The sequence below is a fragment of the Bos indicus genome, chromosome 2, assembly GCF_029378745.1.
Source record: "Bos indicus isolate NIAB-ARS_2022 breed Sahiwal x Tharparkar chromosome 2, NIAB-ARS_B.indTharparkar_mat_pri_1.0, whole genome shotgun sequence".
NCBI classification, from domain to species: Eukaryota; Metazoa; Chordata; class Mammalia; order Artiodactyla; family Bovidae; genus Bos; species Bos indicus.
This window is the reverse complement of record NC_091761.1, coordinates 132,078,634-132,090,635: the sequence shown is the minus strand read 5'-3', so window position 1 is coordinate 132,090,635 and position 12,002 is coordinate 132,078,634. Positions and strand designations below refer to the sequence as shown.

The window sequence follows — 12,002 nt, the reverse complement described above, 5'->3', positions numbered from 1 at the left end:
TGGCATGACCAGAGGTAGGAGGTAACATCTCAGGACTCTAAGGTCTCCGCAATAACGTGCCTGTGATCAGCAAGATGACCAGAGCCATCTGCTTGGCTGATCGTGGCCACAGCAGGGCAGGGGCAGAGCATGGAAACAAATGGTCAGGGTCTATCACTCGGTCCTAGAATGCTGGGGGACACTTGCTGGGGGTCAAGGAGATACAGATGAGGCCAGCCTGGCTCTGATCTCGGGCAGAGGGCCCCCCAGGGCCCAGACAGGCCCCGTCAAGTGCTGACCCGAGGCAGCCCTGTTCCCCAGGGAGGGGCTGCCCGCAGGCCTGTGACTGCTGGCCAGGCCCTTTCCATCAGTCCCAGCAGGAATTAGCAGAGGCTGCTAAGTGGCCTCGGCCTTCTCCTGTGCTCCCGAGAAGGGGGGAGGGAGAGGGCGAGGGGGAGCCGCACCAGCGGTGCGCATGGGGTGATTGTCATGGTTACGCTCTGACAAAACAAACAGCCCTGCTTCCTGCAGGCCACCAAACAGCCACTGCATGTGGGCATCAATCAAGCCGCTGCCAGGGCCACGGGCACTGGGCTCGGCACCGGAGCCCTGCCCTGGGTGCCCCTCCAGCAGCTCTGGGCTCCGAGAGGCAGCGGCTGGGGCTGCGGACAACAGGGAGCGTTTACCCAGCCACCTGTTGCTTCGGGGGTGAGGTAAGGGCTGGCCCTGTTTGTGTGAGGATGAGGACGGGGCCGCTGGGCTGTCCCCAGTGTGTGCGTGTGTGTGAGCGTGTGCCTACATCAGCGTGTGTACATTGTGTGCGGGCACTAGTGGGATGGACCCGCCGGACACAGGGCTCAGGATGCTCCAGCGATAGAAGTGAGAGCTTACCGGACCACATGTTGCTGCCAGGTCCCCTCCCCTTTCCTCCCCCCCTCCTCCACTCCCCCTCTCTTTCTGGAGCGCTCCGGGTGTGTGTGTGTGTGATTAGTTCTCTTTTTCTTATCCTGTGGATGAATCTCACCTTCTCCCACCCCCTATGTGTTTCTTCGCCCTCTTCCCCCGCCCACCCGCCCTGACACCTGTTCCACCGTCTCCTGCCCCCCCCCCCACCCCCGCCCCCAGTCTCCAGGGCCCTGGGGCCATCAGGAGCTCTGCGGGCTGTCCTCCCCTGGCTGCTGGGCTTGTGCCCGCTGCCCTCCGGGTACCGGGCGTGTGACTGTCCCCAAAGCCAGCCGCTAGCTGATCCGAGAGCCCTTCTCAGAGCCCGGAAACCCCAGGCTCCTGCCAGGTAAGTGGGGTTCTGGGAGGGAGCAGGGGTCCGCGGCAGGCTGGGGGAGGGGAGGGGAGCCTGGCACCCTCGCGCAGCAGTGGCGTCTGCCAACACGTCAAGCCGGGGCTGGAAGTCCCGTCATAACATCTCCCGCATCTCCAGCAGCGTTGCCAACAGCCCGAGCCCGAGGCTCCCTTGGCCCCGCCCGCCCCGCGGCTCAGACCCAGGCTCGGTGGGCCCCGGAGTGGGGGCGGGGGAGGGGGGATGCTAGACCCTCCCCACCTCTCCTCCCAGAGCCGCAGGCACCTTCCTGTCTCTCTTCCTGCTCCCCTTCCTTCCTGTCTTTTCCTTTTTTTTTTTTTTGAAGATTTAAGAGCGGGTTAAGCGTCCTTCCTCCTCTCCTCTTCCCTGGATTCCCCGGCCGCTGGGATCTGGGCAGAGGCTCAGGGGCGCTGGATGAATCCTGACGTCCTGCCCGAGGGTGGAGGGCAGAAGCCACCCGAGGCTCCCTCGCTTAGCTGGAATTGGGGGAGGGGGCCTGGCTGTAGGGGAGGGGACCTGAGCGCGGGGGGGGGGGCGGGTGGGGGGGGGTGTAGAGGGACGGGGGCGGGGGGGGGGGCGCGGGGGGGGGGGGGCGTGGTGCCCGCAGAATGTCTGCTCTAGACACCTGCGGGGGGGCTGTGCGTCCCTAGAAGGTGTGAAGGGTAGGGAGGGAGCCTCAGGGGTTGGTAAGGTGGGGGCATGGTGCGTGTGTTGAGGGGCACGTGTGTGGGATCCCTGTGTCTGCTGGTGTGCAGGGACAGTGTGGGGTGTATCTGTGTGTGTGTGTGTGTGTATGTGCGCGTGCCCGCACATGCACACGTGCAGGCAGCTGTGGACTGAACTTGACCCAGAGGCTGTCTTCCAGGATTCCCAAGACCTGACAGGTTGGCTGCAGGCAGTACTTGTCACCCAGCCTCAGTCAGCATCCCTTCGCAGGGACAGAGCTTCCCCTGATTCCAACCAAAGCCTCCCCACCGCCCCCACAGGTGGTGATCCCGGGCACTGGGGAGGCGGCACTGTGCCCTGATGGCTGGCCTGCACACCCCACTGCTCTTTTGACGTGAGACAGGCCAAGGGTCCTGGGCTTAGGGGGACAGGGATGCTCCCTCCCCAGCCTTAGGCAACTCCAGGTCTAGGAAACCAGCCCCAAATCCCAGCCAGATAGCTGCCTAAGGGACTCCAGCCATTGGCCATGGGTTTGTTGCCTGGAGGGTGGGTGCTGCTGGTGGTCCTGGCCCGGAGGCAAGAGCAGCATTTCCCTCCCTGAGCGGGACTCGCTTGCTCGCTGGCCTCCCCTCACCTGATAGAAGATGCTGATGCTTTTCTGGGGGAAAGGGCACCTCTAAGGGAATGGGGACAGCGAAAGAGGCACCCGGGGGAGGCACCCTGCCCCTCCAGGATCCTGGCCTCGGGTTCCTGCTCAGGTTCAAATTGTCCTCTCTCCTGGGTGAGCAGGTCTCTCTTAGCACGCCCTGGCCAAACCCCTCCAACTACATGACCCGAGTAACCCGTGGCCAAGCTGACTTAGGTTGTTTGTGGTCTCATGGACGTTCCCAGTTCAGCGACACTGGGAAGGTGGCTTGGGCCAGGCCAAGCAGAGGGTCACCAGACATGAGAAGTCCACAGACTTCCCTCAGGGCCTGGGGAACAGTCCAGTGGGATCAGCAGACAAAATACGGCTCCAAGTCACCAGAGATGCGCAAATCTTTTCACCCCATGTTAAACTCCTTAAGGGCTTCCCTGGTAGCTCAGTTGGTAAACAATCTGCCTGCAAGGCAGGAGACCCCAGATCTATTCCTGGGTTGGGAAGATATCCTGGAGAAGGGAAAGGCTACCCACTCCAGTATTCTGGCCTGGAGAATTCCGTGGACAGTCCATGGGGTCGCAAAGAGTCGGACACGACTGAGCGACTTTCACTTTCAAACTTCTTGAAAAGCATGTGTCCATGGGGCACTGCCTGATGAAAATCCAGCTGGATCCTTTCCCTAACCTGTGTTCTCTGGGGTTACTTAGCCAGCAGAATGGCTGGCCCATGAGACCCTCTAAGAAAGGGGGCTGGGACTCGGGGTGTTCCGTGTGGAGCTGAGAAGGCTTCCTGGAGGAGGTGACATTCGGGTGGGGACCTGAAGGAAATGGTGGGGGGATGTGGATACATGGGTGAATGAAGAGAGGCAGGGGAGCATTCACACGTGGCGGGAGGTGTGAGGACAGGCAGAGCTGGGAGGAGCAGGAGTCTTGGTCGGCTCGTTTTAAGTAAATCAGTCGGCATGAAGAGAACCACCTAGGGTGCAAAGAGGGAAAGGAATGAAAACCCTTCATCACTGGGGGCCCGCTTTACACCAGGCTCTTTGCTGGGCACTGCAGTCTCAATTGTGGAGAGCAAGATGCATCCGTTATCCGGGATGAGACAAAGCAGTGCCCATGACATGACTTCTTCAGTTTGAGGTCTCTTCGAGCTAGCCATGAGGAGACCCCGAGGAGGCTTGTAAGAACCTGAAGCCCAGAGCTTAAGGCCGAGTGGAGACAGGCAGGTGGGAGCCATCTGCTCACAGCTTGGAGCAGGGCAGGAGTCAGCCACTTTGAGAGAGAAGAAAGGAGAAGGCCAGAGGCTGGACCCTGAGGAATTTTTGCCTCCACTGACCAGTCCCTTGCCTCACTTTAGTCCTGGCCCTGAGCGATGACCTCCCAGAGAAACAGAGAAGCAGCTGGAGGAAGAGGGCCAGTACAGAGGGTCCTCCCCGTCTGTGATGTCTCCGTACCGGGCATCTTCCCTGTGGGGTTTTATTTCATTCTCATTTTACAGATGATGAAACTGAGCCTTGGAGACGTCCAAGAGCTTGGTTGGAGGTCACATAGCAGACGGCAGAGACATTTCAGCAGGAATGAAGTGAGGAGGTGGGCACATCCCGCAGACAGCTCCTGAGTAGGTGCTGGGTGCCCAGAGAGGAAGCAACAGGCACAGGCCCTCTTGCTTCTTCAGAAGAGATGTTAGGACCACTCTGCCGATGGCGATGATCACAGCAGGATGTGGCTGAGCCAACCTGCGTCCCAGGGGCTCAGAGCGGGGAGCAATCACCCCCAGATACAGCATCGGGGGAGGCTTCAGGGAGGAGGTGGGACTTGAAAGGGTCAGAAGGATCAGCAGGTTTAGAAACATGTAGACAGCTCAAGCGTGCTCTGAGTTGAGGGAAGAACATGGCAAGGACATGAGGTTGTGGGGGGCATATATTCTATCTTGTCAGGGACAGAGGGCAAGAGTGGAGGAATGACACCAGACCAGGCTTCAGAGGCAGCTGGGGGTGACCATCAGGGAGGCTGGATCCGACATGCAGTTCAGACTGTTGAAGGAGCAGAGAGCATGGTGATCAGGTCTGGACCTCGGGGAGTGAGTTCAGGCTCAGGTGCTCAGTTGCCTCCATTTCTTTGCTCCGAGGAGTTGAAATTTCACAGCTCTAATCCTCACCAGGATCTGGGTGGGGAGGGGAGGGGGATTCCAGTCCCCAGTTTGAAAACCCTTCGCTGGATTCTTCTCCCCTCTCCTCTAACCATACTAGGGGTCAAACTCCAGGACGCAGGGCATCGGCCGAGTGGTTCCTTCCATGGGTGCCCCTCTGGAGACAGTGAGGTGCAGAGTCGGGATGGCAGCTGCAGGGGATTCTCCAGCACAGACACAAAAGAAGCCTGGAGGAGGGGTCTTCCTGATGCGTGTGTGCAGACCCTTTGCAGGGATCTGAGTAGTCACCATCTGAGACCCCACAAATGTGAGGCTGTAAGTTACCCAAAAAGTCATAACAGAAGAACGTTAATGTAACAGCCACTTGCGTTGTAGTCCCTGTGTGACGGTCTCTCCTCGCCAGCATTGTCCCTGCCCATCACGTAACATCTATGTCCGCCAGACCCTCTTTGGTTGGTGGGTGGGGTCAGCAGCTGACCATACAATGCCACACATTGCATGGTGAAACTGCCGTCCTGTGAAAGTTGTGGGTTTTAATGACTCCAATCAAAGCGGAAGATGGAGGACTCTTTTAAGTAAGTGTTAGTCGCTCAGTCGTGCCCAACTCTTTGTGACCCCATGGACTGCAGCCCACCAGGCTCCTCTGTCCACGAGATTCTCCAGACAAGGATACTGGAGCGGGTTGCTGTTTCCTTCTCCAGGGGATCTTCCTGACCCCAGAACCAAACCCAGGTCTCCTGCACTGCAGGCAGAGTCTTTACTGACTGAGCTACAAGGGAAGCCCCTTGTAGGAGTCTTTTAATCCCACCCAAATTCATAGACAAATGAGAAGTTGACAGGGGTAGGCCAGTTAATAACACAAGAGAAAATTGGTCACACTGAGTTTATGATAGGCAACGTCAAGCACTCTGCTGAGACAGTGAAATATGAAATGAAAAAAAGTCACATCATTCTAGCATATAACGTTCAAAAATGTTACTGCCCCAACCACACTTGTTTTATTCTTTGTAAATTTTTTTTTTTTTTTTTTTTGGCCACATGGTTTGTGAAATCTTAGTTCCCTGACTAGGGCTCAAACTTGTGTCCCTGCAGTGTAAGGGCAGAGTCTTAAGAACTGGACCACCAGGAAATTCCCATGATCATTGAAAATTTTAGCATGCGGTTACACTTGCAATCTTATTTTACTAATTCAAGATTTTATTTTTATATTTTTAGTTTCATTTCTTAAAATGAAATCCATGTTGAAAACTTTTTTCCACCATTTCCTATGACATTTTCTACCGTGTCTTAAGTGGATTAACTTGGCCTCTTTCTGGTCAAATTCTTGGGGAGATTTAGAGATCTTTTGTGGTCAGTGTTTAGTATTTGTAAAGTTTACCAATGAATGAGTGAATGACTATCCCTGCAAGGGCCATGCACTTTGCTCAAGTCTTTTGCTTCTGCGTTGCCTGCCTCGCCTTAGGGCGTTCTTTCATTTATTTAACACATAATGAGTATCTGTTGATTGCCAGGTACTGGGCATACAACTGTCTACAAAATATGCAAGACTCTGCCTTCAAGGAGCTTGTATTCTAGCGGACTCACCGGCCAATCTCCCCTTTCCCCACCTCTTACTCTCTGCTCAGTAGTGTGGCTTCTGTCCTTGGGACCATAATTACTCAGAGACCCATCCATGGACTGACTCGCTAGTAGATGAGGTGATGGTGCAGTAACAAGCAGCAGTGTTTTCATTCTGGCTTGAGCCACACATCTGGGGGTCGTGCACGCTCTCACTTTTAGGTCCAGGATAACAGAGGCTCCTTGCGGAACACGTGTCTCTGTGATCACCATAGCAGGGAATAAGATCTGGCCAATTGCACACTGGCTATTACAGCTTCCACCTGGAAGTGACCCACTTCACTTCCACTCTGTTCATTGGCCAAACAAGACACACAACCACACCTTGAGAGGGGCGGAGAAGTGTAATGTGCCTTGTGTCCAGAGGAGGGGGATGAGAAAGACCTGCCCAACAACACGAAGGACACGCTCTGGTTTCCCCGAGAGAGGGGCAGCAGAGCCTTTGGGAGGATGTTGACAGCAAATTGGGGAAAGAGAAAAGGTGATCTTGGGCTGGATCCCTTTGAGCATCTTCACCCCCAGCCCTGGTCACTAACTCTGATCAGCAGATCTGAATACCTGTGGCCAGTGGAGCTGGCTTCTGCAACTCTCAAGCCCCAGCTGAGTGAAGCAGTAGGTTGGTTTTAACACCGTCTTAGCCTGTGCCGCTGTAACAAAAATACTGTCAACTGAGTGACTTAAACAATTTACTTCACATAGTTTTGGAGGCCAGAAGTCTGAGATCAGGGGGCCAGCAAGGTCAAGTTCTTGAGGGAGAAATACTTACTGCTTTACAGACAGCTGGGTGCCTTCTTGCTGTTTCCTCGCAAGGTGGAGAAAGACAGCTCTGGTTTCTTCCTCTTCTTGTATAAACCCATCATCAGTCAGTTTAGTTGCTCAGTTGTGCCTGACTCTTTGCGACCCCATGAATTGCAGCACACCAGGCCTCCCTGTCTGTCACCAACTCTCGGAGTTCACCCAAACTCATGTTGATCGAGTTGGTGATGCCATCCAGCCATCTCATCCTCTGTTGTCCCCTTCTCCTCCTGCCCCCAATCCCTCCCAGCATCAAAGTCTTTTCCAGTGAGTCAACTCTTCGCATGAGGTGGCCAAATGATTGGAGTTTCAGTTTAACATCATTCCTTCCAAAGAACACCCAGGACTGATCTCCTTTAGAATGGACTGGTTGGATCTCCTTGCAGTCCAAGGGACTCTCATGAGTCTTCTCCAATACCACAGTTCAAAAGCATCAATTCTTTCGTGCTCAGCTTTCTTCACAGTCCAACTCTCACATCCATACATGACCATAGGAAAAACCATAGCCTTGACTAGATGGACCTTTGTTGACAAACTAATGTCTCTGTTTTTTAATATGTTATCTAGGTTGCTCATAACTTTCCTTCCAAGGAGTAAGCGTCTTTTAATTTCCTGGTTGCAATCACCATCTGCAGTGATTTTGGAGCCCCCAAAATTAAAGTCTGACACTGTTTCCACTGTTTACCCATCTATTTGCCATGAAGTGATGGGACCAGATGCCATGATCTTCGTTTTCTGAATGTTGAGCTTTAAGCCAACTTTTTCACTCTCCTCTTTCACTTTCATCAAGAGGCTCTTTAGTTCCTCTTCACTCTCTGCCATAAGGGTGGTGTCATCTGAATATCTGAGTTTATTGATATTTCTCCAGGCAATCTTGATTCCAGCTTGTGCTTCTTCCCGTCTGTTTCTCATGATGTACTCTGCATAGAAGTTAAATAAGCAGGGTGACAATATACAGCCTTGACGTACTCCTTTTCCTATTTGGAACCAGTCTGTTGTTCCATGTCCAGTTCTAACTGTTGCCTCCTGACCTGCATATAGGTTTCTCAAGAGGCAGGTCAGGTGCTCTGGTATTCCCATCTCTTTCAGAACTTTCCACAGTTTGTTGTAATCCACACAATCAAAGGCTTTGGCATAGTCAATAAAGCAGAAATAGATGTTTTTCTGGAACTCTCTTGCTTTTTTGATGATCCAGCGGATGCTTGCAATTTAATCTCTGGTTCCTCTGCTTTTTCTAAAACCAGCTTGAACATCTGTTCATGGTTCACGTATTGCTGAAGCCTGGCTTGGAGAGTTTTGAGCATTACTTTACTGGCGTGTGAGATGAGTGCAATTGTGCAGTAGTTTGAGCATTCATTCGGCATTGCCTTTCTTTGGGATTGGAATGAAAACTGACCTTTTCCAGTCCTGTGGCCACTGCTGAGTTTTCCAAATTTGCTGGCATATTGAGTGCAACACTTTCACAGCATCATTTTTCAGGATTTGAAATAGCTCAATTGGAATTCCATCACCTCCACTAGCTTTGTTCATAGTGATGCTTTCTAAGGCCCACTTGACTTCATATTCCAAGATATCTGGCTCTAGGTGAGTGATCACACCATCGTGATTATCTTGGTCGTGAAGATCTTTTTTGTACAGTTCTTCTGTGTAGTCTTGCCACCTCTTCTTAATATCTTCTGCTTCTGTTAGGTCTCTACCATTTCTGTCCTTTATTGAGTCATCTTTGCATGAAATGTCCCCTTGGTATCTCTGATTTTCTTGAAGAGATCTCTAGTCTTTCCCATTCTGTTGTTTTCCTCTATTTCTTTGCATTGATCGCTGAAGAAGGCTTTCTTATCACTCCTTGTTATTCTTTGGAACTCTGCATTCAGATGCTTATATCTTTCCTTTTCTCCTTTGCTTTTCGCTTCTCTTCTTTTCACAGCTATTTGTAAGGCCTCCCCAGACAGCCATTTTGCTTTTTTGCATCTCTTTTCCATGGGGATGGTCTTGATCCCTGTCTCCTGTACAATGTCACAAACCTCCGTCCATAGTTCATCAGACACTCTGTCTATAAGATCTAGGCCCTTAAATCCATTTCTCACTTCCACTGTATAATCATAAGGAATTTGATTTAGGTCATACCTGAATGGTCTAGTGGTTTTCCCTACTGATTTCAATTTAAGTCTGAATTTGGCAATAAGGAGTTCATGATCTGAGCCACAGTCAGCTCCCAGTCTTGTTTTTGCTGACTCTATAGAGTTCCTCCATATTTGGCTGCAAAGAATATAATCAATCTGATTTTGGTGTTGATCATCTGGTGATGTCCATGTGTAGAGTCTTCTCTTGTGTTGTTGGAAGAGGGTGTTTGCTATGACCAGTGCGTTCTCTTGGCAAAACTCTATTAGCCTTTGCCCTGCTTCATTTCGTATTCCAAGGCCAAATTTGCCTGTTACCCCAGGTGTTTCTTGACTTCCTACTTTTGCATTCCAGTTCCCTATAATGAAAAGGACATCTTTTTTGGGTGTTAGTTCTAAAAGGTCTTGTAGGTCTTCATAGAACCGTTCAACTTCAGCTTCTTCAGCGTTACTGGTTGGGGCATAGGCTTGGATTACTGTGATATTGAATGCTTTGCCTTGGAAACAAACAGAGATCATTCTGTCATTTTTGAGATTGCATCCAAGTGCTGCATTTCAGACTCTTTTGTTGACCATGATGGCTACTCCATTCCTTCTAAGGGATTCCTGCCCAAAGTAGTAGGTATAATGGTCATCTGAGTTAAATTCACCCATTTCAGCCCATTTTAGTTCGCTGATTCCTAAAATGTCGACATTCATTCTTGCCATCTCCTGTTTGACCACTTCCAATTTGCCTTGATTCATGAACTAACATTCCAGGTTCCTGTGCAATATTGCTCTTTACAGCATCGGACCTTGCTTCTATCACCAGTCCCATCCACAACTGGGTATTGTTTTTGCTTTGCCTCCATCCCTTCATTCTTTCTGGAATTATTTCTCCACTGATCTCCAGTAGCATATTGGGCACCTACCAACCTGGGGAGTTCCTCTTTCAGTATCCTATCATTTTGCCTTTTCATACTGTTCATGGGGTTCTCAAGGCAAGAATACTGAAGTGGTTTGCCATTCTCTTCTCCAGTGGACCACATTCTGTCAGACCTCTCCACCATGACCTGCCCGTCTTGGGTGGCCCCACACGGCATGGCTTAGTTTCATTGAGTTAGACAAGGCTGTGGTCCTAGTGTGATTAGATTGACTAGTTTTCTGTGATTATGGTTTGTGTGTCTGCCTTCTGATGCCTCTCGCAACACCTACCATCTTACTTGGGTTTCTCTTACCTTGGTCATGGGGTATCTCTTCATTGCTGCTCCAGCAAAGCGCAGCCACTGGTGCTTACCTTGGATGAGGGGTATCTCCTCATGGCCACCCCTCCTGACCTTGAATGTGGAGTAGCTCCTCTCGGCCTTCCTGCACCCCGCAGAACCCATCATGGGGGCTCTATAATCATGACCTCATCGAAATCTAGCTATTCCTGGGAGGCCCCACCTCCAAACACAATCCCACTGGGCATCAAGGCCTCAAAATATGAACTTAAAGGGGACACATTCAGTCCACAGCATAGAGGAGGCTGTGCTACAGGAACTCCAATTCTGTTGTGTTACTTTCCCTTTGAGTCTCAGTCTCCTGATCATTCAGTTCAGTTCAGCTCAGTTGCTCAGTCGTGTCTGACTCTTTGCAATCCCATGGACTGCAGCACGCCAGGCCTCCCTGTCCACCACCAACTCCTGGAGCTTGCTCAAACTTATGTCCATCGAGTCAGTGATGCCATCCAACCATCTCATCCTGTCGTCCCCTTCTCCTCCTGCCCTCAATCTTTCCTAGCATCAGGCTCCTGACCTTTAAATGGGGATAATAATTTATTTTGCCCCTATTTAGAAAGCTCCAATTAATTTATGGATGTGAACACGCTTTGATTATACATTGCTTCCTATGAGGTGTGGATACTCTTAATCATTCTTCTAAGGCTCAGTGGTGGAGTTGAGAGGATGAGCTGGTCAGGGATGGGAACCCCTCACTACGTTTACTTCTGTCCTTTCAATTTTTTGGACCTTGAAGCCTTTCCTAATACATCCCCTTTCTAAGAGATTCCTCACAAGCCTATTGGGAGGTCTGGCCTTGACCTACTTTGTTCCTCATCCCATCTTCCCCAACACAGGCCAAAGCTGCCCACTCACCTTTAACACTCAGCCCTGTTTTGTTCACACACCTTTAGCTTGGCCCCTGACACCCTCTTGCTGAATCAGACACACTGTCCAGACTTGAGGACCCCTTACTCCAGGCCAGGTACTGTGCTTGGCACATCACTTCGTTTTGTCATAACGATGCCAGGAGGTAGGCCTCTAATGTACCCGTTTTACAGATCAGAAACCTGAGGCTCAGAGAGGTGAAGTCACTTGTCCATGTAACTCAGAGATATAAGTCAGCGGCAGGCTTCCAACCCAACTCTGTTGGGACTGCAGAGCCTGAGCTCTTGACCCTAAGGCTGGGGTCTCCTACTCACTTGCCTGTGGTTGGTTTCATCTCTGTTGCTGACAGCCCCACTCTGCATCAGGAAGGCTTTTCTCTTGCTTCTGTGGATTTAGCTCCAGCAGTGTAGTAAATGCCGAGGCACTGGAGTGAGACTGCCAGTTCAAGTCCCAGACGTACCACTTACTAGCTCTGTGACTTTGGGCAAGTTTTTTAACCTCTCTTAGGTTCACTCAGTTCATTTCAGTTCAGTCGCTCAGTCGTATCCAACTCTTTGTGACCCCATGGACTGCGACATGCTAGGGCTCCCTGTCCATCA

The 12,002-nt window shown here is 51.4% G+C and overlaps 1 protein-coding gene across 2 annotated transcripts in view; it reads left to right on the top strand.

Moving 5' to 3' along the window:
• The first annotated feature begins 539 nt into the window (after positions 1-539).
• The window catches only part of VWA5B1 (von Willebrand factor A domain containing 5B1), an 82,140-nt gene continuing 70,677 nt past the window's right edge, over positions 540-12,002 (top strand). Inside the window, exon 1 of one of the 2 annotated variants that reach the window (XM_070777617.1) lies at positions 540-692. The gene's annotated coding sequence lies outside the window, so the exon portion shown is untranslated. Of the gene's footprint in view, positions 693-1,113; positions 1,271-12,002 lie in introns of those variants that run through there. The other variant, XM_070777613.1, reaches the window with a different exon arrangement.